We start from the raw sequence: 25,593 nt of genomic DNA on the forward strand, positions 1-25,593 counted from the left end.
TGTAGCTTTTACCTGAAAAATAATTACTATTATAAGTAATAACCAAATGCATTCTTATTATCAAAATGCAAGTGACACTTAACTATTTTTAGCTGCCCGTCATTTCTTTTCCATGGTAACCTCTTTGTTTTAATGAAGGTGAAGATGTTTCTACCGGATATCTCTGAGGCCGGTAAGACTCGGCCATTCCAGGATGTGAACCTGCCGCTTCAGCAAGGAGCCGCCTCTTCTCAAATGTTTTTGGACCTTTACTCTTCGTTTCTTAATTTCTTCATCCCTGGCTTGTGATTATTGAATGTCTAATGCAGGTTGTACGGTAGCCTGCCTCTGGTGCGCGTGCGCGTGTGTGTACATGAGCGAGTGTGAGCGCTGGCTGGTGGCGGTTCCTTAGTCTGTGCTCTGTCTCCCAGTCACAGGGGACCCGGGGCAGGTCTCTACTATTCTAGGGCCCCCTCCCGCTCGCTGAGGGTTTAGAGAGGGTCACACGCAGCGTCATCCTTTCCCCCTCAGAGTGATTTCCCACATCTGTCCAGCAGGATCTAGACCTCCTCTCAACTTGTATCTTCCATGATCTTTAAACTGCGTTAGTCATGGTATGCCAGAGAAGCAGAACCCACAAGACGGGTGCGTGCATAGAAACATAATTGGAACTATACGTGTATACACACACACACACATATGTACACATACGTCTATGGGAGACAGAAAGAGATTTTAAGGAATGGGCTCATATGATCTTGGAACTTTGGCAGGTCCACCATCTTCAGGATAGACTCGCAGGCTGGAGCCCAGGGGCGGTCAGCATTATGGAGGGTGATCTTCTTGGCCCTAAGTCTACTAATCTAGACGTTAATCTCATCTAAAAAAAAAAAATATCCTCACAGCAATATCTAGAATAATGTTCGACCAAATATCTGGGTACCATGGCCTAGCCAAGTTGACCTATGAAATTAACCACCCCCCCACACACAAATCCTCCCCCCCCCTTTTTTTTTTGATGGCTGCAGGTAAGAGAAGTGAGATTTGGAGACAGGAAATTTCTCCCCAGTGATTAAGTTACTATGTATAGGACAGTATATCTCTCAGGATAAAAGTCTCATGAAAGCCAAGACTGTGGGACACCTGGGTGGCCCAGCTGGTTAAGCAACAGCTCAGGTCATGATCTCAGCGTCCTTGGATGGAGCCTCACATCGGTCTCTCTGCTCAGCAAGGAGTCTGCTTCTCCCCCTCCTTCTGCCTGCCGTTCCCCAACTTTTGCACTCTCTCTCTCTGTCAAATAAATTTAAAACATCTTTGAGAAAAAAAAAAAGAAAGAAAGAAAACAGATGCTGGGCCCGCTGCCTCTAGTAACCCCAGTATCAAGTGTGACGTAAGCACACTTGTGAAACGGTTCCTTCTGCTGCAATCCCATAGGCCAGACATCTTGATAAACTTCTCATTATGGAAAAGACTAGTTACCCACCCAAATCTGTCTTCATAGTAAAAGAACGTTATCTTATTTGGGGCATCCTTGGAAGGACAGTACCCCCCAAATAGAATCTGGGCAAGGTCATATGACCAAATTGTGACCAGTGAGATACAGCCGGAAGTGTTGAACAGGACTTTGGGGATTTAAGAGAGGGACACAATGTCTAGCCCCTTTCTCTACTTGCAGTCTGGATTACACAGATGATGATGAGCTCAGTCAGGATCCTGGCACAGGACGTAGCAGGTCGCACCCCAGCTGAGGGCAGGAAGGAGACTGGGCCCCTGATCAAATCTCACAACCGCTCTGCACCCCCCACCCCCCGCAACGTCTTCCTCTAGACTTATGTTACATAAGAGAGAAAGAGACTTTTATTCAGTTTAAATCCCTGCTATTTCCTATTATAAGAAACCAAACAATTCAAATTAATATAATTCCCACTAAAAGAGCTGGAAATGTGGATAGAATATAGCACATTCACATAAATGCATAGCTGATCTCATAAGACAGAACACAAATTTAAGGAGGGTTTAAAAAAAAAAAGTCAGGGAGCCAGGATGCTTAGATGAACTGCACCAACCAAAATGAAACGTGGTCTGGAAAATGTTTGCCCCTGGCAAAGGAAAATGAAAATGGAATTTGCCTGTCTCCATCTTCACTCTGGATGAGATAAAATTTCTGCTAATTTTAACCATGGACCTTTCCTTATACAAGTATTAGGATATATATAAGATGTATCTTACATCACTATATAAAATATATACACTTACACATGCATACACATATACGTACATCTCATCTACATTCCATGTCATCTCAGAAAGCCCGAGGTAGGAAAATTAGGATAGAAATGTGTCCCCGAGGGGCGCCTGGGTGGCTCAGTCTTTAAGTATCTGTCTTGGGCTCAGGTCATGATCCCGGCATCCTAGGATCGAGCCCCACCCACATCAGGCTCCCTGTGGGGAATCTGCTTCTCCCTCTCCCACTCCCCCTACTTGTGTTGCATCTCTCACTTGTCTCTCTGTCCCATAAATAAATAAAATCCTTAAAAAAAAAAAAAGAAAGAAAGAAAAAGAAAAGAAATGTGTCCCAGAGAAAGCAAATGTGAAACCTCTTTGGAGGGACCCTCTCTCACAACCCAGGAGGCAAACTCTGGTGGCCCAGGATTTCCCCATCTGAAAAGCCCCTATTGAATATAACCTCGAAACCTAAAATGACAAACTTCGAGGACACAAGACACTTTCAGAGAGCGAGGACAGAAACAACAATTCGACCACAAATCGCCTCCTATCCTATAATTATCATGCATAGTCTATAAAAGAAAGATGTTCGCCATGTTTATGAAATAAAAGATGGAATTTAAAACAAAGGCAAACAAGACTGCACAGCTCTGTCAAAAGAAACCAAACAGAGGGGCACCTGGGTGGCTCAGTGGGTTAAAGCCTCTGCCTTCAGCTCAGGTCATGATCCCAGGGTCCTGGGATCGAGCCCCGCATCAGGCTCTCTGCTCGGCGGGGAGCCTGCTCCCCCCCCCCCCCGCCTACTTGTGATTTCTCTCTCTGCCAAATAAATAAATAAAATCTTAAAAAAAAAAAAAAAAAGAAACCAAACAGAACTTCTAACACACAACACACACTGCATCTACATTCGTGCATATTCATTCAGCCAAGTTTTAAAATTCCATGGATGGATTAAATGGATGGTTCTAAGGCAGATTAGAGTGTGGAGAAGGAAATTCATGACCTGGAAGGTGTAGCTAAAGAAGTTACCAAAATGTGGGGTGCCTGGGTGGCTCAGTGGGTTAAAGCCTCTGCCTTTGGCTCAGGTTATGATCCCAGGGTCCTGGGATTGAGCCCCACATCGGGCTCTCTGCTCCGTGGGGAGCCTGCTTTCCCCTATCTCTCTGCCTGCCTCTCTGCCTACTTGTGATCTCTGTCTATCAAATAAATAAATAAAATCTTAAAAAAAAAAAAAAAAGAAGTTACCAAAATGTATCTAATCTGAGTTTTAAAGAGATGAGAGAAGCTCGGTCCAGAGACACGTGAAGCTGTGAAAGTCAAGGATGTTAGAGAAATGAGGGAAGACGCGTGTCAGCAGGTGCAGGAAGCAGAAGGCTTCTCGAACAGTCTGTGGAGACAGGTCTGGCAGTGGGGAGCCATGCGAGAAGCCAGGTCTGCCCCGTCTGCATGGACCACGGTGCAGCATAGCGTGTCCTGGAGAAGAAAAGGAATGTACCAAGTGCCAGGCATGGCACAAACACATCACTCGTTTAGTCCAAACAAAGTACAGTGAGCCAGAGATCATCACTCCCATCTCACAGAGAGAAGACCGATGTTCAAAGACATTAAGGAACCTTCCAAGGCGACTCAGAGTGAACAGTAAAAGCCCGTTCCTTTCACTCCACCCCTGTGCCATTTCCCGGTGCGAGACCCCCTTGCACAAAACATGAAACCCCTTCTTATCTCATCTTCTCTTCTTCAAAACAAGAGGAAATCACCCTCCTGCTCTAATCACTTCCCAGAGGGGCCACAAGGATAAAACACAAATACAAGCAACTTCTGAAATTCTAGAGACCTATGATTCTCAAAGCACATTGACGTTGCTGACCCTCCGGGGTTAACACATGGTGTTGCTACCCAACCGTGGCGATGACCTTGGAGCACCTCAAGGGAGGCACTGGTTTTCACAGTAGTGCATTTTGGGGTCTCATAAAAATCTCAGTTTTCTGGCTGGTGTGATAAGGTAAGGACAGTTAAACTTCAAGACTCCTTATAAAATGGATTAATGTAAAATTAACATAGATAAAAATTTTCTATGAATCTGGCTCTGGGCTAAGCATTTTCTGCACCTTCTCTCCTATGAGCCTCACCTGGACCTAGGAGGTAAGTGTCACTGTTGTCCTTATTTCCAGATGGGAACAGAAGGGCTCAGGGAAATTAGAAGACAAACGTGAAGTTAGCTCGCTGGTCAACCGTTAGTTGATATATCAACCCAAGTGACTGGACGGTAAGGTCCATGCATGTTCTTAAACATTATACTCCACCAACTCCTAATACTGACATGGTTCTTGAGAAGAACCAACAAAAGTGCTTTGCAAAGGACAAGAACACACTCAAAATCTAAGTTTCCATTTTGTGTAAACCACAATGAACACACATTAGGGATTAGGCCCATTTACAGCCACAATCTCAATTTTGTTTGAAAAGTTAATGTTCTCTTTACAATAATCTTGCCATTGACTTCAGCTTTATCATTTGAAAAGGTATTAATGCACAGAATTAACATTTTTTTAAAGATTTTGTTTATTTATTTGAGAGATAGAGATCACAAGTAGGCAGAGAGGCAGGCAGAGAGAGAGGAAGGGAAGCAGGCTCCCCTCTGAGCAGAGAGCCCGATGCGGGGCTTGATCCCAGGACCCTGAGATCATGACCTGAGCCGAGGGCAGAGGCTTTAACCCACTGATCCACCCAGGTGCCCCCAGAATTAACATTTTATTATTCTACGTCTGCTATTAACTCCCAAGTCCTTCCAGTCTTTATAAGAATTTTTTTTTTTAATTGATCAATGTTTTCTTACTTGGATGTGGAAAGCTTGGGTTTGCTGAGTTAGCCAGAGGTGGTTTCATTGCAAAAAAAATTCAATATGCCCTAAATGATACCACATATAACTTCTCAGGTCCTTCGTTCACCTGAAGAATTCAAAATATCCATTGAGAGCGAGGAGTAGTGTGCTTGTGTGAAAGGGAGGGAAACGTCATGGTTAGGGCATAATTATTTTGTCTGGGGTGTGTGTATGTGTGTTGTGCACCATACAGATATATATATGTATATGTTTTAAAGTAGAATTAAATCAAAAGTAAAGTAAACTCAAGGAAGTAGATAATGACATGATCATTTAAAAAGAGATAATCTGGGGCACTTGGGTGGCTCAGATGTTTAAGTGTCTGACTCTTGATCTCAGCTCAGGACTTGTCCTGAGTTCAAGTCCCATGTTGGGCTTCATGCTGGGCATGGAGCCTACTTAAAAAGAGAGTGATCGAGAGAAAGATGATGTGATGACCCTTCTGAAGAAATTATCTGAAAGTTAGCAGAGATTTTTCTGTGGGAAGTTTATCTTTACAGTAAAGAAAATAGAGCACAGCAAATTACACAGATTAAAGACCATGATTGGTGTTCTCTAATATTAATAAAGGAAAATACTGCCTTGGTGCCAGATTTTTTTTTCTAAAATTGTTCTTTTACAAAAAGCAGTATTTGCTTTTGCTTTGGGGCTGAAATAATATTGCTTAAAAAATAAAACAATGAGACATCTGGAAACTCTAATTTCAAGATCAATTATCAAACCCAAGAATGACTACGAGAAGGAACAGGGACGGGGAAGAGGGAGCTTCTCCACTCATGTTTAAAGGACAGAATGTGGAGGGTCCCACTGGCAGCCATGATTTTTAGAGGGAAGCTGGACTAGATAAATTCTCGAGTCATTTTATCCTACAATTAGGTCATATTGAAAATACTATTCAAAGGTGTCAGGAGGACCAAATGCTATTTCCTAGAACACAAAGCAAAAGAGTGTGTATGTGTGTGTGTGTGTGTGTGCGCGCGCGCACGCGTGCGCATGTGAGTGCATGTACACATGTGCATATTTTAGTCAGTTCAACACTAGATGGCTCTAGTTACAAAATCAGTACATTTCACAAGTCTAAGATCCTGAGATGTGACAGCAGAGAACAGATGGAGTCTAACCTTGTGGATCAAATTCTGCTCTCCTCCCAAGTCTTGGAGGCATTAAGAACAGCACCAAGCTTTTATTTTTAATTTTTTAAACGACTTTATTTGACAGAGAGAGAGAGAGAGAGAGAGAGAGAGCACAAGCAGGCAGAGCGACAGGCAGAGGGAGAGGGAGAAGCAGACCCCGCTGAGCAGGGACCACACCGTGAGGCTCAATCCCAGGACCCTGGGATCGTGACCTGAGCTGACGTCAGCCGCTTAACCAAATGAGCCATCCAGGCGCCCCGAGCACCAAATTTTTAGGTTGCAATACTGTGCACCTCTGGAAGAGAGGGCAGTAGAAGTCCTTACGTCACAGATTCAAAGGCTGCACCGACACAGCCTTGAGGATGGAGGTTAATTTGCTCTGTAATTCTTCCTCTCCATGCTCCGACAGTTCGCTATTATTTTCAAACCACTTTCACATATGCCAATTCATTTGATCCTCTCTCCAGGACCATGAGGGAGATGTTGTCCTCATCAAAGGCAAGGACACTGAGACTTCCACAAGGAGCAGAAACTTGCTCAAGGTTACTCATAAATAATAGCTCATACGTGATATAGCACCTAAATGATAACATTAGCACTGGATTCCCCAAGTACCAGCTCCCGGTTCAGAGTTCTTTCTACACCCTAGACATGGAGAGAGAATTAGACGTTTGCCCTATGTAGTGTGTCTGGCATGGCCCTTTCATTTTCTAGAATACTCCACTCCAGTTCATTAAATACCCCCATCAAACACCCAAAATATATTTTGAATTCTTAAGAAATTGAGAACAGTGAAGAAAACTTTTATGGAGGCAGGAGAGGGAGGATTTGGGCTAAGAGGGAAACGTCTCGTTCTTGGTAGTCTTTGGCTTTAAATTACCTTCGAAGTTCTTTTTAAGCTTCATGTTTTACCTAAACCATCAATAGATAATCAACGCTTTTTACCCAAATAAGCCAGCTCTGCTGGGTGACAAAGTCAGTTTGATATTTAAGGCAAGATTAGTTAAAATCCATAAGACAAATAATTCACATGCAAATAATTGCTGAAAGCTAGCATCTAATGAGCGCTTATGGTGGACCACTCTGCAAATCTCTCCCTTCACCCACTCTTTCTTGCTCTAATGCCACCACCCTAATCTCAAACCTTCCATCTCCTCTCTAACTGACCTGTCAAATATGTCACCTGCCTAAAATCCAAATCGCTAACTCTTATTTGAATATATATTCGACTATACAACTCTAAGACAAGAAACTCTAAGACAAGAAAAGGGGAGAGGCAATGTTATCTCAAGACAATTTATTCTCAAAAAAAAAAAAAAAGACAATTTATTCTCAACCTTATACCCAAAATAGACAAATAGATCGTGTGGTTCACTTCCTTAAAATCCTTCCAGTGACTTCCCACTGCCTGGGAACAGCACTGGAAATCTGTGGCTCCAGGCTCTTCTCCCGCTCACCCCTTACACTGAGCCTTCTACTGGTTATTCGAATGTGCCAAAGTCATTCAAACTCAGGACGCCCACTGTGCTACTTCCACCTGCCATGATGTCCACCTCCAACATCCCACCCCCCTTGGGTCTCAGAGGTTCTGGAAGTTTCCTCAGCTCCCTCCCAGTTCCACACTAGCTTAGGTCCCCATGGGGAACGCTTTGTGTACCATCCCGTCTGTACCCCTTTGTAATACTTATTCCAACTCCATTTAATGAAGTATCACGAGGAGTATTTGCTCGATCTACTTGGTCCGCTCCTGAATCCCTGAAGGCTAACGTATTATTTTGAAGCTTTTAAAATTGTGCTTCACAATAAATTTTAGATCATAAAGGTACACACACACACACACACACACACACACAAAACTGAGGAGTTTTATGAACACGCCCCTTCTGCATACAATTCACTTGATAATTTCTACTCTGTTTTAAAAATGTTGGCTGCAACCCGGTTTATTGAGTTTACAGCCACTAAGAGACTCAAACCTCATGTGAAATAAACTCATCTAATACAGTGCTCAGCAGATAGTAGGGCCTTGGTGATTATTTACAGAACAGACAAATGAAAAACATACTCACCAACCGCTACTTAAAATGATTTGGTTTTGTCTGCATTGGATAACAGTGGATTGATTACGACTTTGTCCCTCCCCAGGGAATGCGGCCCCAGAAGGGCTAACCCCGGCCACCCTGGGAACAGTTATTCCCCTTGACCAGAGTGATGGGATCAGGTCATGGGGTGATCTCCTCTTGCTCCCTTACCCCAGACTGTCCCCTGAAGTACCCTCCAGAAAGAGAGACTGTTCATTATTTCCCTGTTTACAACAGACTGTTATATCCCTATCCCTGCAAAAAAGAGGACTTAGAAAGTAAAGAACTTTCCAGCAATATCTTAATGACACCAAATGCCCAGAAGAAGCTTTCTCCAGAAAAACCAGGGAAACTGCTCAGTGGGGGCCTGGTCCAGTGGTTTGTCCAGGGGTGTGTCCTTCATGCATCTCTAGGTCTGCGGGGAACTTGAGTGCTCCCCCACCCCCATGAGCTCACTCCCAGGGCACAACTCCAGGGCAAAGCACGTGTTCTGTCACCCCGGTCATGCAACACTTTGGAAGAAGTGGAGATAAACCGAGGCTTCCACGAGTCTGAGAACTGAAAACCGGTAGCAGAACTAACATTCCAGCAATAAGCATTATGACCTGCATTTTAGATTCCTGTGTGCTTGGTTGATGCCTCATTCTCTACATCCATATGATGGAAGGATTGTTCATTCTGTGCGTTTTTGTGGCCCGCATGCTTCTGTTAATAGTTGGCTCCTAGAAAATCTGACTCCTCTTACTTGAACTGAAGCCAGGTGAGGGTAGCTTCTATTCTACAGGGCCTGCGGTTCCCAAACCCTTAAGGCAAAATGTACTCAAAATTGGGAGGGCTTTGGATTTTTTAAATTTTTTTTTAAAGTGGGCTTTATACCTTTAAGATCTTCCTCTATAGACTAGAGCTCTTAAGGAAGAACTTAGAATCTCAAGGTTAGATCTTTGAAAATGTCCCTTCCTTTATTCTTCAAGAATCACGGTTACCACTGAGGTTTCAAGCCAGCAACAATAGCTTTGGATCTCACATAACCCAGTCCACAGCCGGTGCCCTCTTAAAACCCAGATGGGCAGCTTGCATAAAAAAGAAGCCCATTTCCCCAGCCGGATCAGACCCTATTTACTTTGTTATGTAAATGCTTTGTGTATTTCGGTTTTTGTAAGCCAGCGTTTATCTGCATACTTGACCTGAAACTCCACACTTTACTACATGTGAAACAGTGATCTAAAACAGCATGAACAAAAGAAAGGAAGACAAGACTCTCCCAGATTTACCCTTAGACTTAATATCCCTTCCACGGAACAGAGAACAGGGGAGTTAACATAAATAAAAGCCGAGCTACCTGAACTACAGTGAGTTCCGCTTTTTAAAACACGTTAACTCACGATGACAGCTTCAAAGGCAATATTCACATCAACGGTTTTTAACACAGAATATATTTTAATGTCGTCCACTAAGGAGCCTGGCCCTTTTGTAAATTCTGCGGCCCCCGTGACCCAGTTATCTGGTCAAAGGGCTGTATGGATGCAAGGGACAGAGCGAGTTAAAGTTTAACTCCCAGGAATTGTAAACCAAACCTAAAGCCACTGAACCTTTGGAGTTTGATATGTTGATTAGAGCATAACCAGAGTGACACGTTGAACTCGCCACAGCCAAGGAAACCTTTTCCGGGTGGGGACCTCTGCAATCACTCAGGTACGGTCCATGTGTTTGGCTTTTTCTTGCTTCAACTCTGTGAAACTGTGCATTGTGGCTCAGTGGGAACGCAGCGAGAAGAGCTTCTATCCTATTTCCTAATGCAGGGAGCTTTCTGGCTGGGTTTATACTAATGGAGCAACCTGAAAACAAGAGAATATACTTCAAGAGTCACATAATCTCAGAATGAAATGGCTGCCATCTTCTGGTCCTCGATTTAATCCATTTCTGAGCTAAAAAGTAGACTTACCGCCTTGGGTTCAAGAGTACGGCTAACGTTTCTGAGAAGTTTATTTAGCTGGGAGCGTTGCGGTTGACTGTGGGTCCTGGTCCTAGGACCCCCGGAAATATACAAAATGTAATTACAAGAAGAGCATTAACATCAGTGGTAGATTCTGATTTCTCTGTGTAGGTCGTAATTCCTCTCATACCTTAGCTTTCGTATTTTTAATTCTCTCCTTCCCTCCCCTTTGCCCTTTGCAACCACCCAAAATCTCAAAACCCCACAGAAAAGAAACCCACCCAAAGTCATCTTGGTGGATTCTTGCTATCTCTTTGGCCAGAATCCTACTCACCAAAGGAATGCCTTAAGCTGTTCCCTTTTTCATTCTAGCAAAAGAAAAAAAGAAAGGAAGGAAGGAAGGAGGAAAGAAAGAAAGAAAGAAAGAAAGAAAGAAAGAAAACAAAAACAGACATGGAAAACGACTGGCTTTGAATGTGTTAAAATCTCAGCCTTGGGCATAGCTAATTATTAGAGATTTTTCTCGGGCTGGTTTGGGCGACAGTACTGCAGTGGATATATTTTCCCGTGATCATTTTGTTCCCTCCAGAAAGACGATTTGCAACCAAAATAGGCTACGATTGTATCTTAAGAAAGGTGTCAGAGCACGTAACAGGAATATCCATTCCTGCCAGAAATCTCTTAAACTCTGATTGAAATACTTTTGTTCCACAATTACAAAAATGAATTCCAAGGAGAACGGGCTCCAAGTTAAACAACTGTGTTTACAGGAGGACTGCTGAGCTATGTCTTGCTTATTTTCCAGAAGGGGAGGAACACGGAATTATTTGTGCCCTGTGCAAGATTAGTGTTTTGCAAAATATACACTGACAAGCTCAACTTTCGTTAGAATTTAGAAGCTTCAAAGGTGTGTTGGTCTGGTCTGAAACATCCTTCATGATTATGTGCTGGAGCATACACAGTAGGAACAGAGGTCTGGAGAGAACAGTGAGTACTAGAATAAACATGGACCTGTTGCAGGGCAAAGACCTTCCCCTGCTAAATACAGAATAATGGACAGACGACTTATGGGTTCACATTTTAGGGCCATATTTTCTGGAATTTTATTGATAGTGCCCATTTGAGATAATTCTCACATTTTGCTGTTCCAATGTATTATTTATTGGGTATAAGGGAAGGGGAAGGAAATTTGGAAAAAGAGAGGAAAAGAAAAAAAAAAAACTTAGTGGGCAAATACAAACTGACATGATGGATAGGAATACGCTGAATATTTAGTTATTATTTTTAACGGGGCTAATCCCAAGTTGTTTTGTGCCGTTTCAAATGTGACATTTCCTACCCTATAGTCAGTGGATGTTCATCAGTGTGGCTCAAAAAAAGTGACCCCATTGTCAAGTGGAGGAAAGGCAGTCAGATACTTTAAAGCAGGTCTTGTTATCACGTGGACGTTTGGAGTGAAACTAACAATGACAGATGTTGGTTGAGCCTTATATGGGCAAGCGTAGTTCTCAGCACCTTCCCGGCATTCGTCTATATTATTCTTAAAACAGTCCTATAAGGTAGATACTATTATAATATTTTACTAATGAGAAAATTGAGCAGGGATTAGTTACCTTGCAGACCCAGCATCACCCAGGTGGGGAACAAAGAGCCAGATTCCCCAGCCAGGTGCATGGACCCCGGAGCCCAAGCGTGTCACCATCGTAACTGTCTTCACAGGCACTGGGGAGTTACTGTGTGTGTATGTGTGTGCATTTCTTGTGAGCATCTGGCAGCACGAGATGTTTCGTTTCCTCGCTTTGTTTACAACAGAACGGCTTTCAGGAACGTCTATTAACGTGTCTCAGAAAGGGATTCCACAGAACGCAGATTAAGAAAGAATAAATCCTTTCGAGAGCTCACACCCAGTGTTCATAAAACCAGATCCCACTGAAATCACCAGTGAAACCATCCGAGGGACCTGAAGGTCTAGCTGTCTTCCATCAAACAGGACCATGCCTCTTTTAGACACTTTCCAAATTCATTCTAGAAAGAACACTGGACTCCTCTCCTGACAGAGGGTGGCTGGAAGGCAGGTGCCCAAGCCCCAGCTCTGTGGCCTCGGGCACACTACTTAACGGCTCTGAATCTCAGATTCCTTGAGTTTGCCGTGGGGGTAGAAGCCACCTTGCAGAATTCGGTGAAGATTAAATGAGATGACACAGCAAAACAGTTGAAGCCGGTCCCTGGCGTTCAGTAGGAATTCAGCGAAACTCTCTTCCCCTTCCCATTTCTCTATTTGTAACAACCTCCAGAAAAATGTCCAGAGGCCTTCCAGACTTACCCAGTAGCTGTTCTTTGTCAAAACTCTACTGATAGAATAATAATAATAAAAAAAAATTCTGCTGATATAGTCAATCAAAAACTATACACAAATAATAAAAGTTCTGATTAGTCACCAAGAGTAACCGGGTTCTAGACACAAAGACAGAACCTCTTATTTTCTCTTATTCTGAAAAGACAGCAGCAACAAAAACACAACATAGCACGCTTTTATTTTAGAGAATGTTGCTCAAGGAAACTCTTAGCTAAAGTAGCCCGGTGCCCTTTTCCCCAAAACCCACCGGGCAGCCTGTGGTGGCGTGTGTTCATTTCATCACACAGCCAGTTGATGTTACAAATCTGTTTCAATAACTGTCTTTTAAAATACTGTCATCCCTCGGCAAGCTGGGGAGGACGCTGGGTTCTGTTGCACAATTGTTGTCATTACCTTATGTGTCTCTAAATGACTCAATCAGTTCAAACAAGACGGTATTGATCGATGGAGGATAAACACCATTTGATCTTACTCATGGAAACAGTAACCAGGCTCCTCTGAAGTGTAGTTCTAACAGCCCAATGCTCCCCTCCCCCCCCCGCCCCCCGCCCTGGGGGAAAGCATCTGGAAAAGGGGAGACACCACTGCAGTGACATTACCTATTAGAAATCTGAATCCCATCTGCTCCTTGCAGATCCTATAGGATGCAGGTGGTTGTTAGGGAGTATTTCCTGCTGATTGGATCGGGAGAGAGAGCTCATCTATCATTTGAGTCCATCCGACTTAATCTAATCAGAATCTCAGTCTTAAAAACTACATGGAAGCTTTAATTGGATAAATTAAGGTTTTGTGTTGAATATTTTTGATTCATCCAAATCAAAAATTTAAATATTGCCTTTTATAATAATGGCTGCTTGGACTAAAATATGCTGGTAACTTGAGCTCCCTAATTTGTTTTTTTAAGGTTTTATTTATTTATTTGAGAGAGAGAGGGAGAACACAAGTCGGGGGAGTAGGAGAGGGAGAAACAGGCTCCTTGCTGAGCAGGGAACCCCCCTCCATACAGGGCTCAATCCAGGACCCCAGGTTCATGACCTGAGCCAAAGTCACACACTTAACCAACTGAGCCACCCAGGCCACCCAGGGTCCCCACTAATTTAATTTTTTAAAGATATATAGACTCATCTTTTTTTCTTTTCCTTATACAGCTATGCCTGTGGAATTTTATAGGGTATTAGAGATCCTGTGGAAAATATTTACCAGGTTTATTTCAACAGGGCTCCATCCCTGGTAAAAGGAGTAGGAAGGCCATAGTATGGACTAAGATAATCCCCTCCAGTCTGCAAGGGTGTGCACAGTGTTCTGCCTCCAGCAACCATATGGCTACGGAATTAGCACATGACAATCTGGCCAGACAGAATGACCAAGAGAGCAAACTGGTTTGCAACTCTCTAAAATCTCACCTTCGGTGATGTAGTAATGTCTCCTCTTCTTCCAGTAGTTAAAAATGAGCATTGTTTTGGGATGCCCAACCGATTCAGAGAACACTACACTTAACATAGCAGAATCCACTACTGTTGCTACCTTATTTCTATAGAATATTCTAGTTTACTAAGCATTTTAGACAGAAGCATTTAGACTTTTCTTTAAAAGATTTATTTATTTATTTATCCGAGAGAGAGAGAGAGAGAGAGAGAGAGCATGAGAGGCAAAGAGAGAGGGAGAATCTGAAACAGACTCCCCACTGAGTGCAGGGCCCAACCCAGGGCTCGATCTCACCATCCTGAGATCATGACCTGAGCCGAAATCAGAAGTCACACACTTCACCACCTGGGCCACTCAGGGACCCCTAGACTTTTTTAAAGCCAGATTTCTTCATGGTCAGTGCTGCACGCCTACCTTCTTCAAGGTAGCTCAGCCATCACATCTCATTCCAGTTGTGCGAAGCTGGTTAAATGTAAGACACTCACACAGAGTCCAGAAGCCTAGCGGGGCTCTCGCGGCGGAGGCAGATCACGGCCGGAGCTTCAGCCACCGCGCAGGACATGACTGCCCCGGTGATGAGTAACTAAGAGGTTAGATGAAACTGGGAAGAGAGGGTGAGAATCCCTGCGGAAGGTGAGAGGAAAACTAGTCCCATAGGAATCCCCGAAGGAAAGAATCCTACAAAGATTTCGAGCATGGCACATGAAAGAAGTGAAGGGAGGGAGCCGGGCTCCCTCCTGGAACATCCGCTGGGTGTTTGCAGGGTTTTTGTATCAGGGCAACTCTTCCTTCTTCCTCTCAAGTGATCTTTCATATTCTTCCATGCAGCTTTTCTGTTAGGACTGGATTTAGGGCTCCTCCTTCCAGCTGGGGGCGTCTGCGTAAAGTAAGCTGGCTTCTTAGATTTGTTTAAGCCCGAATCCCTCTGGTTACTTTCCCCAGCAGTCAGAGATCAGATGCTGACACCATACAGCGAGAGGCTGTGTTGGCACATGGACATGACCAGGTCAGGTACCCTCTTGCCTGAAGGTCCCCAGCAAAGCCTCACAAGGCAGGCATTGACTGCTGGCCAGTTAGAGTCGGTGCCCTATGACGATGATCGTGACAATGACACGAGTAATAGCTCTTCTGGGCTGACATAGCTCCTGCCACATGCCAAGCACAGAGATGGACTTGTTCAATGGGATTCTGTGGAATGGGCTCTATGGCTATGCTGTTTTTCCAGTAAAGAGGTCAAGCCTCAGGACCATGGAGAAACTTGCCCCAGGTCACAGGGCTGGAAAGTGGTGAAGACAGGAGTGAACCCCAACAGACTGGTGTACACCACTGTGCAGACAGAGTGTGACCAGAGCGTGGAGAAGCACTGGATCTTGGAACTGGAGCTAAAGTTTGAGGTCCTCTACTGGACAGAGAAGAACTAAATGAGTTTCCCCAAGGACAAAAGACATTTTTGTTGTTGTTAGGGAAAGAATCCAAGTGTAGACCCCCCGCCCTCAGTAACTGCCCTAAATGACTTGGCTTCCTAATGCTCAGATTCTGCGAGGGTCTGAACACAGCACCTCCCACCCGGAGGCCACGCGCTTCTCCCCCGGGAAAGAAGAACTGGGCTGCTAGGTCTGTAAATGCTCAGGGAGCCCCAGATTTAAACTGCCCTAGTTTGGAGCTTTAAATGGAGACCCAGAAGTTCCCAAATAGCAGCTGTACCAGCCTCAATGGAATTATTCATTTAGGATACCAAGAGCGTGCTTCCAGAAGTTCCTTGTTAAAATACACATTAGTTGGGAGACAGGACGTGAGTGATAGGGACACTGTGAGGTATTGACATTCAGGAACCCATTAGCCTAAAATCACTTAGCAAATTAACTAGCCTGGCAAAGCCCGCCGAGAAGGGCGTTTAGGACTAGTCAATTGTGACGGTAGGAAGAGAAGACGGAGAGGAGAAATGGCCAAGGATAGAGGTGTCGTGGGGAACAAGAGGAAAATGTAAGGTATCTGAATGATGGCTATTTGTCTGATCTTTGAGGAAGAATTTACTTATGAATTTCAAATGATTATTAAAGACATTTGAGCATAACACTTACCAGATTCCTCCCTGTCTGCCCCTCACTACAGAACAGAGAGTTAAGACAGGTGTCCTGGCCAGAACTGGAATCTTCCAATAATGTTAGTACCTGGCCCTGCTTTTCCAAGGCAAAGATGTTCTCCATCATGGACAAGGGCTCCTAATTAAGTCGGGATAAAATAATTGGAAGGAACCTGGGTCATTAGCAAGGTAGCAGAATAGAAATCCAGATCTTCACACCAGAGGGCAAGCCTCTTGGCCTGTGTTGTTTTCATGGTTACTACGAAGAACAGAACGTCAGGACTCAAAGTCACTTGCAAATAGCAGGGTTATCTGCCTGACAGAAACGCAGGTATGAGATAATATAACCTGTCCCCAAATCAGTCCCCTGCAGAGGGCACAGCAGAAGACCCCTGAAGAGAAAATTATGGGGGCAGGGGCTAAGCAGAGCATCAGGACAGAGGAGGAAGGGGCTAGGGATTAGCGTCTTCTTCAAGGGATTAGCTGCTGGATGGAAGGGAAGGAAGGCGATCCCTTGGGATTACTGCGTTAATCTGTCCGCTGGGACTGATTGATGGACTCCGTGCTTGTATTCAGCATTATTCTAGTCGCTGTGTTGGAAACAAAGATGTATTGCACTTTTGTCTCTAACTTCAAGGGGCCCAGGAAGGGTTCCCCAGGGTTCCTATCTCAGTCTTAGGGTATTTATTCTCTCCCTTCTCCAAAGTCTCTTACTTTGCTGGAGAAGGAATACTATATTAGTGCTACACTGAGGGTTCCTGAAAGGCAAAAAAGTTATCCTATTTCTTTTTCAGTGTGCAGACCTACCGCCTTGCTCTACACAGAACAGATTCACACTATTGTTTGCTGAATAACAGAGCCACCTAACTGGGGAGAGCAGGACAGGAGGTAGAAGAGGCCAAGAAAAACAGCATTGAGTGCCTGGTACCCCACTCTGGGCTGTGTACTTGTCCTATCCTTTTGCATCACTCTGTCAACACCATGAGACAGGTATCCTGATCTCCAACGTTGAAAAGAAGAAGCCGGGGTCTGGTGAAAACAACTTGAGCCAAGTTTACAAAGTTCTTAAGGGTAGAGCCCCCACATTAGAACCTGAGTCAGTCTAAAACCATGATCCCATGGTGTGTCTACTGGGCCATGATCCCCACTTGGGAATCAAAGAATGAACAACAAAGGGGAAAATACTGTGTGCTTTATTATTATGTGGTGAAACGAGAAAATTAGGAGGGAACCAAGTGTGGAGTGGTCCAAGAGGCTATATGAAATTCCCATTCAGTCCAGCAAATATGTATTAACTGTGTCTACTAAGTTCCAGGCTGAGTGGAAGGGCTGGAGATAAAAAGATGAGTGTCCATCCTTGGCGAGGGGATGGTCCTCCCTCTCTTCCTTTCCCCACCTGTCCCTAAACTAACCCTTCTGCCTCCAACACATTCTCAGCAACACTCATGGAGTTTCCTTCCTAAAGTGCAGAGGGGCCCATTAGAGTTCTTCTGTGCTGACTTCGTGATAAAGCAAGAACGCTCTGTCCTGCCGGGATGGACATCATTTTTGCCTGCCTCCCCAGTCTCACCTGTTGTCCCTCCCACTCCCGATCCCCTCTGTTCCACTCACGTTCAGCATCCCAACATACTCACCTTCTCCGTTGTCCACGCTGTTTTCGCTTCTGCCTCTGTCCCCTAGAGCCCCCATCTCCCTTCTTCTCCTGACTCCTAGGCTTCTGGACCAGTCTAAGTAGAGGAAAGTTATCCCCTGGAAATTAATACAAAGTTGGGTACTTTTCATAGGTGATGACATTGGTTGCTAGCGCTGGTGAATATGGGGCCAGGGGAAGTCTTCGAATAGGAAAGTAACATAATAAAATGGTCGAGAAAATTAACAAGTGTGAATACAGAGGATGTTAGAGTTAGAAAAGGTAAGACAACAACCCAGGTATGAAATGATAGTTGCAAACATGGTAATTAATGGCCATGGGAATTCAAAAGAAGGGCAAGTATCAGAACTCAGGGGCTGACTAGACAGAATGAGAAAGAATTTAAAAGGACAGTTTATGCCAAGCTGTGAAAATTAGCATACAATCAGAACTTCTGTAATCTGGTCTCAAGGATTTGAGCCCAGGCATTCTGGGTCTGGAAAGGGAACATAAAGCTGTCTTTTCATTGTGCGTGTCACGTTCCCTCAGGGCTACTGCGCTATAGAGCTCCAGAGAGTTGGATTTTTGTAAGCTCCACTCAAGGATCAAAAATATTTTATTAATCAGTGGTTGGCCGTCTTAGTGAGAATTGAGTGTTCGGCCTAATTTTTCCAAGTTGGTCTCAGGAAACCAGATGCAGCAATTAAGCTCAAAAGGACAATCTCAACTAGAAAAAAAGAGACATAGTAACATGAATCCAAGAATGAATGAAATACAGCACTCACAGCTCATCAGGCCCCTGTAATCTGCCACACAAATAATTGGTCCCAGGCCTATGGAATAAAACATCTGCTTTTAGGCTGAGACACATCTACGTGGCACACTGGGATTACCACTTTCCCAATTTGTAGGTCAACTTAGAAATTAAACATATATGCAAAGACTTTCTACTCTTCTTAGGATATGCCATTCTAGAATTTCTAACCTCTGCCAATCGTCTTTCCCAGGGATCCTCAAGAGAGTGGGGCACAGTGGGAAGACTGGGGTATCATTACTAAGTGAAGAGAACACAACCACCATCTGTAGCCTCATCTTACAGTTACTGGGAACATGACCACACTGAAGCCATTTATGTATAGGTATTAGCTAGGGTTCTCCAGAGAAACAGAACTGGTATTCCAATCAGTGCCCATACAAAAATGGTTTTGTTGTTGTCACTGTTCTAGCACCTGTAAGATACCAGTACTGGCCACTCGCACCTCTAAGATATATCTATCTGTCTATATCTATCTGTCCATCTAAAGGGATTTATTGTAAGTGGTTGGCTTGCATGATTAAGGAGATTGATAAGCCTCAAACCCTGAAGTTGGCAAGCCGGAGACCCAGGTCAGATGACATCTATTTCCAGCCTGAAAGCCAGCAGGCACGAGACACAAGAACCAGTGTTTCAGTCCTAGTGAGTCCAGAAAAGACGGATATCCCCGGGAGGGCAGAGTTCTCTCTCACTCAACTTGTTTTTGTTCTATTCTTGTCTTCAATTGATTGGATCGGTCTATATTTAAAGTTAATCTCATCCAGAAAGACGTTTACAGACACACCCAGAACAATATTTAGCCAAACATCCAGGCACCCCGTGGCCCCATCCAGTTGAGACATAAAATTAGCCATCATAGTAGAACCTTAGTGGAGTAGAGTTCATATGTTGTCTGGTTGTAAAGCTCTGTGTTTCTTCCCCAACACCCACTCCGCCCTCCAACACATGCCATTTCCACCTGCTGTTCAAGTTTTCCCAAATCATTTTTGGATTAAAAAAAAAAAGTGTTCATCTCTCAATCTTCAGTGTTACCAACGAAAGCTCGCATGTGAGGGTCTTTCGGAGTTTCTGATAGTCCTGTTCAAGCTGACGCGAGGCTGTAGGATTTGAGCAGGTCACAGGGTCAGAACCAGTTACAAAGGGAAGGGGAGTATGGAGAGGTCTTCTGTGATATTGTGCTACCAACACTGGCCACCAGGCCAGTATAGACACCCACGTGTCTATATGCATTCATGTCCTCACACGCAGGCTTGGGAGTTCAGAAATATATATATACTCCTATAACTATGCACCCCCCAGAGGGAGCGGCTGGAGTTTGTCTCATTCAGGGAGACTGTGGAAAACAGCATGGAAACTAGGCACAGCAAGTCACAGCGGGAATATCAACAACTTATTGGTCGGTCCTCATGGAACCATGCAAACTGATCACGTGAGCCAGAATCTAGTAAGAAGGAGATTTTTTTTTTTTTTTTTGGAATTTCTAAACACTATCATTAAGGAAAACACATATTCATTAGGAATGATGAAAATGTAAACAATTACTAGAGAAAAATATGGAATCATCCACACATTTTTCCTATCATCTAGTGTCTACCTTTCTTTTATAGGTTTTTTTCTTCTCTTTAATACAATGTTCTTTACATGATATCTATCCCGTCTCTTCGGCAGGTGGGATAAATTCAATGACTGTCCATTGCTTTGTTTTGACATTTAACACGTATAGGCTCGAGCTTCATTCAGCAGTTCCCAACTCAGTGGCGAATTACGGTGACTTTGAAGGCTTACAAAGTAACCATGTCCAGCCCCCCCACCCCAGACCAGGAGAATCTGGCCCCCTCTGGGGTGAGGAGGATCCTGCCCCAGTGCAGATGATTATAACGTAAAGCCAAGCAGGGAGTCTGTTCTTTCTCCATGGCTCCCGCTCTCTGATCTGCTGTCAGCCCTGTTGACTAAAGCTATTCTTAGATGATTTCTTTTTAGTGCCAGCTTGGAGTGTGCTGAATAGTGGTACAATATTTTAAGGATAGGGCCCTGTTTAGCAAATGATGGCAAGTCACGATTAAGGAAAGCGTGCAAACTGGACGCATCCTCTGAGAAGAGTACAGTGAAGTTGTTTTTTAGATTATGATAAGGGGTGCCTGGGTGGCTCCGTCTGTGAGGCATCTGCCTTCAGATATGGTCACAATCCCTGGGTCCTGGGGTTCGAGCCCTACATCAGGCTCTCGGATCAGCGGGGTGTCTGCTTGTCCCTCTGGCCCTCCCACCCACACACTCCCACTCAGGCTCATGCATGCTCTCTCTCTCTCTAATAAATAAATGAAATCTTTTAAAAAATTGAGGAAAGGGAGATTTAACAGAGTGCATGTGACTTGCTAAAATCCAGAACTGCTTGCGATGAAATCTGAGAGTTCTATTTTGACAAAGCATGTGTAGGTTAATGCTCTCTCTCCTGCATTTCCTTGTGCAATTTACAGTTTCAAGCTAAATCCCAGGGATTTAATGCCTTCTTGTTGATATTTAAAGGGCATTTTAAGCAAATAAGTGTGAAATGTCTTTTGAAGTGGATCAAATGTTCCTAATCTATTCGATCTACTTCAAAATATGCTAAAAAGCAGGAGGTGTTCCCATTGGACCACAAATTGTGCAGTTTTAAATACACTTTTTAAGTGAAAATACATGGTTCTATTTGAAATTAATGTTTCTGTCAAACAAAACAAAACGGTGGTCTAGGTGTCAGGACTGTTTTGCAAGAATGATGATCTGGGCATCAGGTGGACATGCTTAACTCTCCCGAGAGTCTGGGGACCGTTTTCTTTTCAAATGAGACTGTATCTGATTCCCAGTTTTGAATTCATACTTACAAAAAAAAAAATAAAAAGAAGAAAAAAAATTTGAAGGACACACCTTCTCACTCCTTGCATGTTTTTTTTTTCCTTGCATGTTTATAATGCTGAGATTTAGTCCAGGTGCATGCGTGCGTGCATGCATGTGTGTGTGTAGATACATAAGTGTATACGTATCTGCACAGACAAGGACACACACAAAAACTACAATACAGTCATTTGTCTCTTATACCTCTGCTCGTTCCCTTTCTCTGATAATGTTAAGTCAGTAGTTTCCCAGTGGAATTTTGTCTGGTATAGTTTTATTTTCTCCATAGATATTTTTGCAGCAGTGCAATTTCCCTAGTGTCTCAGGTTTTGCTATTTTAAGTTACTCTATCTAGGACTTCAAATGACTCCAACTAAGATGGCATATAGATTTAAGCATCAACAAACAGTCCTCAAAGTAGCAGCTGGCCCAAAGCATCTTTGCCAAAATAACTGTTTCTTGTCAAAATTACACCCATCAGCATCGCTTCATCACAGCTCTTAACACCTTTGTCTTAAAAGCAGGCGATACCTTCCGGGTGGAATCAGCCACTTCGTTAGTCAGGGCTGTCACCCAGGGAGGAGAGAGAACAAAGTCGAGGATTAAAGAGAGTAAGAGACGGGAAAAGGCAAAGAGGAACTATATGGACATTTGAAGGTGGGGGCAGAGGGACCGGGAGGAGCCCCGCCCCCAAAACTGTTATGTTTGGTGCCTACTGGAAGTACCTGTGTCTGTTAGCTGTCAGGGCCCCACATCAGATGTTTGGCCCACAGCTGGCTCCCTCCCCGCTGGCTGTCTACGAGTCAGAAGAGCTAAAGGTCAAGGGCAAGCAGGAACCAACACTTCAAATGTAAGAATACAAATTAACATGGACTCCAAGTCACATTCTACCAAGTGACACATCACCTGGTCATCTCTGAGTGATGCTCCCCATTCTGCCAGCGAGCACGAAGGCTGAGGTTTCAGGGGGGTATGACCAAGTGCATAGCAGAGAGCTGGCAATGACCAGGTATCCACTTTGGACCATGTCCAAAGGGGGTCAGACCCTGAATGTGTCCAGGTGAACCATCACACGGTCTACCCACAGCACTACTCAGATGGTCATAGGTCATTTTCTTTCTAGCAAAGAGGCTAAGTTACCGTAGTGCTTTAGATGACCAAAACCATCTGGCCCTATGGAAGAAGACACAAACTCACAGTATCTGCCTCACCGGTTTCCTCCTGTCATGGGGTTCTCCATAGAAACTCTTTGGGAAAAGCCGGATAGATACTATAATCTCCCTACTTTTTCTGTGCCATTCACCTATTTCCGAATATAGTAATGAGGGACACAGACTCTGACCCCAGAGTACCTGGATTCTAATTACGGGTCTCCCTCCAGTTACCTGAGTGACCTTGGACAGACATATTAACCAACCTCCCTAACTTGATTTATTACCTGCATCATAGGAATGATAATACCTACCCTCACTGAGTTTTTATGAGGATTAAATGAATTAGGTTTCAAGTTTCTGGAATATAGCATATAATACGTGTTCAGGAAAGGTTAGCTCTGTTCATTATTTGAAATCTTTTCGAATTTTGCTATGTAATAGGCAAAGCCAAGGTATCTTGGTTTTTTGTTTTAACTTACCTTTTCTGAGCTGATGACTACATATAAATAAGTTTACAAACTCTTTTTCTTTCTTTTTTTTCTGTGAATTGACTGCCTCTGTACTTTGCTGATTTGTCCACTGATGTGAGCAAATCATTATTCAATCAATTTTTATTATTGATCTAAAAGTATTCCTTGTATATTACAGATACTGATTCTTGGTCTATTACATAAAAACAGCAATGATTTTCTTCCTGTCAGTGGTTTCCTTTCAAATTTATTGTACAGATGTTTATAATATTTTTAAAGATTTATTTATCCGAAAGAGAATGCATGCGATGGGGAGGAGGGGGAGTGGGAGAGGGAGACAGGGAAAATCCCAAGCAGACTCCCCACTGAGCACGGAGCCTGAGGCCTGGCCCCATGGGTGCTCTATCCCACAACCCTGAGATCACAACCTGAGCTGAGACCAAGAGTGGGATGCTCAGCTGACTGCGTCCCCCAGGCACCACAAATCTGTTAGTCTTTTCATTTGTGGTGGTTGCTATGCCTGGTTAGGAAGCTCTTCTGCATCACAAGATTATAAAAATGTTCCCCCACCTTTCCTTCCAGTAGTTTCACCGTGTTTTTAAAGGCTTTTCCATTAATCCACTTAGAATTTCAGTATACGCTCTGATAGGATGGGCCAACTTTTTTCTCGAAGTGTCTATGATCTATCCTTCGAAATAATACCTACTGGCAGATTCCAACATAAACAGGACTATGGGTCTAGGCTTCTTTGTTTCTTTCCATTAATCTATTTGTCCATTCCTATGCCTGTTTTAATTTTAACTTTGAATTAGGCGGGTTCCCAGGAATACTATAATTCAGTACACTTTGTGGCATTTCCTGAATGTTTTTCCTGCCAGGTGAACTTTAGACTCATCTTGTCAAATTAAAAAAAAAAAATTATTGATTTTCAAATTTGTTTGCATTAGATTAATCATATGGGAAGAACAGATCCTTTTTAATAATAACACTTAACATATATCCGGGCCTTAGATCCTTCAATATAATTTTATTGTTTTCTTCATAAAGAATTTGGGTACTTCGTCTTACATCTATTCTTACGAGTTTTGTTTCTATTGTTCAGATCTTCTCATTTCATCTGCTATTTCTGCTTCAATGATGAACTTGTTTTGACTGTTCTTGTGGTATTCCTTTATTCTAATTGTTCTGCACAAGAAGCCGCAGTAGCCTAATGGATAAGGCACTGGCCTCCTAATTGTTCTGCACAGTTGATTTACTTGTCTTTAATGAGAATGATCTTAGGCGCCTGGGTGGCTCAGTGGGTTAAGCCTCTGCCTTCGGCTCAGGTCATGATCTCAGGGTCCTAGGATCAAGCCCCGCTTCAGGCTCTCTGTTCAGTGGCGAGCCTGCTTCCCTTCCTCTCTCTCTCTGCCTGTCTCTCTGCCTACTTGTGATCTCTGTCTGTCAAATAAATAAATAAAATCTTTAAAAAAAAAAAAAAGAATGAATGATCTCAGTGTTTTAGTACTAAGTATGTTTTCTGTGTGTTTCTGATGCTCTTCATCAAATTAAAGATGTTTTATTCTATTACTAACTTAGCAAGTTTTTTTTTTCCTAAACCAATAGTGGGTGTTGAATTTTATTAAGTGCCAGTTTTAATTTAATGGGATGATCATGCTTTTTCTTCCTTGCCACTGAAATGAATTAATAGAATACCTAAAGTTGCACAGTATTAGTATTTTGGTGATAAATGCAATGTGTTTATTGTATATTAGTATTTTAATACCTTGCTGTATGTGTTTCATATCTAGACTTACATGTGATATTGGGGTTCACAGTTTTCTATTTTGTGATCTATTTGTCTGGCTTTATATCAGAGATATGAAATTGACAGATTTAGTATAAGTTCTCCTTTATTTTCTATGCTTCAAAAGCTTTATATAATGAAAGAATTATTTGTTTCTTAAATGATTTATAAAAACTGCCCAATAAAACCATCTGGACCTTGCATTATTTAGGAAGAAGACAATGAGTTCTTTCATTACAGTGTGTGATTTTTAGCTCATTCAAATTATTATTTCACCCTTGAGTTTTCTAGATAACTGATCACTGCATCCATATTATCAATGTATTAATAGAAATATTAAGAGTCAAGAGTCTCTTATCTGTGGTTACAACCATTTTTCCCACTTTTTTTTTATAAAAATATTTTGTGTAGTGTAAAAAAAAAATAGAGAAGATAAAGAATAAAGCAAAATAAATGCATGATTTTATAGGCGAGAGAGAACTTCTGTACCCATTTGGACTGTTTTCTTCCTGCCCCTTTTCCTAGTATTTATGTATCACCTGTTTTCAAAATGGGTTTCTCCGTCTTACTTTGTCCTGGTGCCCAGAGGTGCTGATTCACCAACCTTTCAATCAGCCCTTACATTTATCAAGTCTGCGGATTTTTCAGTCTTACCAATTCACCTTTGATTCCTTCTGATTTCGTTATGTCTATTGTGTTTTGTCCCTGGCCTCTTTAGCCAGACCCTTGGAGTAATTTTCAGCATTTTTCTCTAATTAATGATCAACAGGT

General features: G+C 43.1%; 1 protein-coding gene across 4 annotated transcripts in view; it reads left to right on the plus strand.

Annotated features, from left to right (window-relative positions):
• The first annotated feature begins 9,893 nt into the window (after positions 1-9,893).
• Positions 9,894-25,593, plus strand: part of A1CF (APOBEC1 complementation factor) — a 79,344-nt gene continuing 63,644 nt past the window's right edge. For all 4 annotated transcript variants that reach the window (XM_080823026.1, XM_080823028.1, XM_080823029.1 and 1 more), the window contains exon 1: positions 9,894-9,992. The gene's annotated coding sequence lies outside the window, so the exon portion shown is untranslated. The remainder of the gene's footprint in view (positions 9,993-25,593) is intronic.

This window comes from Martes martes (assembly GCF_963455335.1).
Source record: "Martes martes genome assembly, chromosome: 14".
Lineage (NCBI taxonomy): Eukaryota > Metazoa > Chordata > Mammalia > Carnivora > Mustelidae > Martes > Martes martes.